General features: G+C 41.6%; 1 pseudogene; it reads left to right on the forward strand.

Annotated features, from left to right (window-relative positions):
- The first annotated feature begins 3,506 nt into the window (after positions 1 to 3,506).
- On the forward strand, positions 3,507 to 5,388 carry LOC150006506 (uncharacterized protein C2orf78 pseudogene; annotated as a pseudogene).
- The last annotated feature ends 266 nt before the right edge of the window (positions 5,389 to 5,654 follow it).

Below are 5,654 nucleotides of genomic sequence, written 5' to 3' on the forward strand. Positions count from 1 at the left end.
CCCCCATTTAGCATTAGAGACCAAATACTATATTATGAGGGGGCGGGGAGTATTGACCTACACACCTGGAGACCTAATTTCAGTTTGGATTTTGACACTCACTAGCTATGTGACTTTGGACACATAATCTGTTTTTTCCTCATCTATTCGGTTAATATGTTGGATTGGTTGCTCTTTCTAGTCCCTTTCTCTTCTATTACTGAGCCTTCAAGGATACCTATATGAAAAGAAAAACCAAGACTTCCTGAGTGATAGTAAACATAGATGATGGAGAAAACTAGCAACATGTACATACAGAAGGTGTCATGTGTAATGGTCTCCCACCAGTGATATTTCTACCTCAGTATTTTAAACTTAGTGCTGTTTAAAAAGTAATTTACACCAGTTTTTGGAGTTTTCTATCCAAACCTGGTGAAAAGAGATAATAAGTAGAGAGGATGAAGAATACTGGGCAATAGGAAGGCAAATATTTAAATGTATGGATGTTTAGGATTATTTTTATCAGCACAGGCCAACAGGAGGAACCAAGAGGGAGGGGAAAGTATAAGAACGAAGGAGGGGAAACCATAGGAATGAAGGGGGACAGCATGGAGGAACCCTCAAGAGCAAAAATGGTAGCTTGGAATGGAATGTTGAAGGAAACCAAAGATTTTAAATTAAAGCAGCAATAGCACAGGGTAAAATCTGCTCAGAGGAGGGCAAAATAAAAGTGACTTTTAGCAAATGCTTACATTTGTAGACTAGGAAGGAAAGTAAGGCCAGAATAGGATATCACTAGGCAAAGGAAGTTGTCCAGGAAGTCGTATTCAGTTGTCTGTGCTTTTCAGTCACCTCTCTGAACACACATGACAATGGACAGTTGAATGTAAACATTTAACACCTGTATTTTAGAGCTGAAGTGTCCTATAAAGACGAAACTATAAAACTGGTTATCTGAGGGGCTGGAGGAAACAGTACTTTCAGTTGTTTCACTTCATTCTGATTTTTAAACTATGTAGATATTTAGTCTATTAAAAATAAATATCTTTAATGATATATCCTAACATGAATCAGAAAGACTAATTCTTTTGTGTGGTAACTGTGTTTGAAATAGAACGGGTTTTCATCTTTACAGTTAGTTTCTCCCTAACACAGAGAGCACACTGATAAACAGCCATCATCTCCTTTCAGATCTTAGTTACCTATGAAAAAAGAAAAGTCAGGCCCCACATCTCCAATTTCACATTTATCTAGATACAATTTTGTGGAGCCTTTTGAGGGATCCTACGTTAAATTTTTTGGTATTGACTCTACCATGAAGGTTTTTAAGGCTTTGGGTATGACACATTTCTGGATGTTGAAGACCATTAAAACCTGGGTTTTAAGATAAATATAAAACCTTCCTGATACTTTTAAGTGTCCTTTTGTGGTTGTTATGTGGTTTTATTAATTGGAATACATATTTCTACTGGATTCACTGTTATATGTCTGTTACTTGCTGTGTAATATTCAAACGAACATGGATGAGCACAATAATGGAATTCCTTTACACTTACTTTGCTCTCTGCTTTATAGCTGGCTTTACTGAAATATTTGCCTGTATTGGAGCCAATTGTACATACACATTTATTGCATTTTGAAACTGTTAAGCAAGTCTTATTGCTATATCTTCTCTGTCCCTATGTACTAGCTAGGAGTGCCCTCAAATCACCTTTCATTCTGGGCTGTACTTTGGTTATAGTATTCACTAAAATAAAATAGGCAACATTCAGTTTTATACTATTGCATGTTTAAAACAGAACTTCATTTACTAGGACATTTATATTTTGATCCTTTCTGCACCCCCAATTTTCATTAATATATATGTATCTTTTTAGTTTTGTAATGTGATTTCATGATTTTTCTGTTTTTCAAGAACTTATACATTATATATCACTTGTCATATATGAATTATTGCTGCTGTTGTTATATCAGCACTTCATAGATGATTAGCCTAAAGTTCAGAGAGTTTAAATAATGGTTTTCTTTCAAAAAATACTTCTTGAGAAACACAATCTCAAATAGTCATTTTGAGAAAGGATTAGAAATCAGGCTTCAGGAACATAAGAATGATCGTATATCTTCACCAGTCAGACTGAACTACATGTGAATTCTAAGAATAACATGTAAACTGCAGGCAAAGTGAGACATTGAAGATTATGATGGTAATAGCTGTACTGGTTTCTCATGGACAAAATGCCACCTGCATTAGAGCTGTATTGTTCCCAGTTTATGGCTGTGTAATGCTCCGAGCACGGTCCTGGCAAGGCAGCCAGGATGCTAAGGTTATGTAGCCTGGGAATAATACTAACATAAGGGGAAAACTTGAACAAGTCTACCTGACCACTCTGAACCTCAGTTACCTCATTCATAACAGGAGAATGTTAGAGCAGAGGTTCTCTAAAGACTTCTGGTTCTAAATGCTTCAAGTCTAGGAAATAGCATGCAAATCCACATGAGTGCATTCTCAAGACATGACAGGGCAAGGAGAGGTTGATTCTAAGCCACAGAACAATATATGAGCCACACGACTTGACCTTCTGCACATTTTTGCCAAGTTGGGAGCAAAGCCACTTAATACAGAGAGTAGCAAACTGCTCTAGCATTTACAACCAGCATACACTGTTTGATTTTTGACATCTCCATGAGGATTGGTCTTAGAGGCTTTCTGGTAACAATAATCTAAAGCAGCAGTTCTCAACCTGTGGGTCACGACCCCTTTGGGGGTCGAACGACCCTTTCACAGGGGTTGCCTAAGACCATCGGAAAACACATATATAATTACATATTGTTTTTGTGATTAATCACTATGCTTTATGTTCAATTTGTAACAATGAAAATACATCTTGCATATCAGATATTTACATTACGATTCATAACAGTAGCAAAATTACAGTTATGAAGTAGCAACGAAAATAATTTTATGGTTGGGGGTCACCACAACATGAGGAACTATATTAAAGGGTCGTGGCATTAGGAAGGTTGAGAACCACTGATCTAAGATAGTGTTATTCAACAAACAGAGTTCATCAGTCTCATTGACTTTTTTCGTCGTCCTCTGGTTCTCCACAGAGAAGTTCCAAAATCCACCTCTCCTTGGAAATTCAGATTCTCTGCAGCCCTCTCTTCCTATACTGAGCAATGCAGCCTCCCTAACAGGAAGCATCTGCAACTTCTCCAAAGTCTCTGCTCCAGCTGTTAGTTCAGAAAGGCTACTGCCATCAGCCTCTGCCCCCTTTTACTACCACTCATGGGTAGTGCCTACTTTTACCAACATGCTAGCATAACTATGTGGCCTGGAGGCACTGGCCAGAGCCAGATCTCCACCTCAGCCGCTTCCCATCCTGGTATTTCCAGTGGGCTATCACAGGAGGCTCTGAAAAGAAGTCATCATCACTCAGACCTCACTGTGACTGTTCCTGACCAAACACAGATGTTTTTCCATGTCTATGGCATTTCAGTACGATACTAGTTCAGTTGCCAATACCATGGCCCCTCTGTATCCGTCACTTTCTGCACGCCTTGTTCAGGTGACACCATCTCAGATTCCAAACCTGGGACATAGCCTGTCACTACTCTACCAGGAAGGCAGTCAGGTCACACTGGAGCCTGTGCTCTCTGGAGAACTCAGCCCCTACCTCCAAACCAATGGCTGCATTGTTTCCTCCACAGAGAGGAGGGCCTCTGTCCTTCAACCAGAGGTGGTCATAGTCCTAAAGGACATTCAGCCCCAAAATGTGATACCATTGTCCTCCGCCTCTGAAATCTCGTCCTCTGTGTCTGCTCAACCCATCTCAGAGACACATTTTCAAGGTGAGTGCAAAGCAAGAAGTAGAGAAATAAGGCCAGTATTCAAAAATAGGGCCAATCTGCAGCCTGGAAGTGGCGAGTCCACTGACAGGTGGAATTTAAGTCCAGTGACTTTAGGAAATACTAACTGCAGTCACTGCTCTCCATTTTTAGAGTCATGAGAACCCATAATAGAGGTGGGGAGGCGGGGACATCTACAGGCCATGTATGCTCTACGTATGGAACCTCAAGAGCATATCAGGAAATACCACCTTTTGCGCTGCCCTGTACTACCACACTGAAATGAGCTCCCGCCCCTGATTTCTTGCTTTAGTCTATTGTAATGGTAGGTCAGAACTCTTATTGTGACAGTGCCAGTTTCACTTTCCCTCATTTCCTTAGCTTACACCAGATTTAAGACCTTGTGTTCCAAGATCATGTCCACAGTAGGCAGGTTAAAGACTGTCCGTGTTTACATATATTTCAATTAGAGGAGCTCCATTCCCTCCCTTGTTTTTGGTATGAAGTACTCTTATTCTGTCAGGAGGATGGAGAGAATTAAAATAATTCTATATGAGTATGCTAGGCTTGCAAAACACTTAAAAAATCACTTTGACTTCTTATTTGATTCATAACAGCCCTGTGCAATATAAAGAAAACCATGGAACAGCGGCATCAATTGACCACCATGAGGAAGTAGAACTGTTGCCTTCTAGCTCCTAGTGTAGGATGCTGTCCATGATCCTAAGAAGAGCCAGTAGAAATACATTTCCCATTGCAGGAAGGTGCATCATTGGTGATAGGGGGAGCACCTTGCTTACCAAGGCCTGACATCTTCTCCTTAATTCCTTTGTAGTGATGGAGAGTTCCCTGGGGACGGAGACTTCCCAGGGATTGCAACCTCCAAGCACAGCAGTTTGTCTACCACAAACTCCAGAATTCCCCAACTTCTGCAAGAGCAGAAATACCCACTTACTCGAGAGTACTCTAGCACCTGAGCTCGAGCACATTTCAACGGTAGCTCCAGGGCAGAGTTCTAGTAATCTCCTGGCACTGCTGCCAGCAACAAGCCAGGAACAGAAAGAGAATGAGAATTTGGGCGATATTAAAGCCGACCTTTCAAAGCCTCTGGAGGCCTACCAGGTCCCAGTGGAAAAACACGATTCTCCACAGCACCATTTAGAAGTCGGTGACAGTCACCATTTTCAGGATTTCATCGATGTCCCAGGCCCAGAAAAGCAGCCTGGTTGTGGATACGCTGGTCTCCGAGAGACTAGCCTGAGTCTTAAGAACCAAGGGACACTTGGAAATGAGGCTGACTCTGAGGATGGTTCTGCAGATATTGCAACACTGGTGGAGAGAATTCACCTTCCACAGGTCGAAAAGTCCTTGGGTGAACTTGATGAATCCAAAGGTCCCAAGGTGATCAAAAACAAAGATACCAGAGCCATCAAGTTGAATGAGGTACAGAAAAAGTCAAGTGTCACTACGGTTCCCTCTGTTCTAGCCCAGAAGAACAAACATAAAGCCTCTGAGCCCATCACTGGCGCACCCAAAGCTAAAATCAAGCCCGAGAGCTGAGACAGCATGTGCTTCGGAGAAGTGGGTATTTGCAAACATGTAGCCAGTGACAGGGGCCCTGAGAACAGCGTCAAGCACTCTAAGAGCAAGCCCCAGAAAGCTGCGTCCAGCAGGAACAGCAAAACTAAGAGCCATGTGCCGGAAAAGACCAAAAGAAACCAAGACAACAACTCCAAGAAAGCTGAAGAGAGTAAGCAGTCAGGAAACAATGTCATCACAGAAGAGAAGCCAATCGTTGCCCATATGAAGCAGAAGAAAACTCGACC

Source organism: Furipterus horrens, unplaced genomic scaffold (genome assembly GCF_987537825.1).
Source record: "Furipterus horrens unplaced genomic scaffold, mFurHor1.1.pri manual_scaffold_6, whole genome shotgun sequence".
NCBI lineage: Eukaryota > Metazoa > Chordata > Mammalia > Chiroptera > Furipteridae > Furipterus > Furipterus horrens.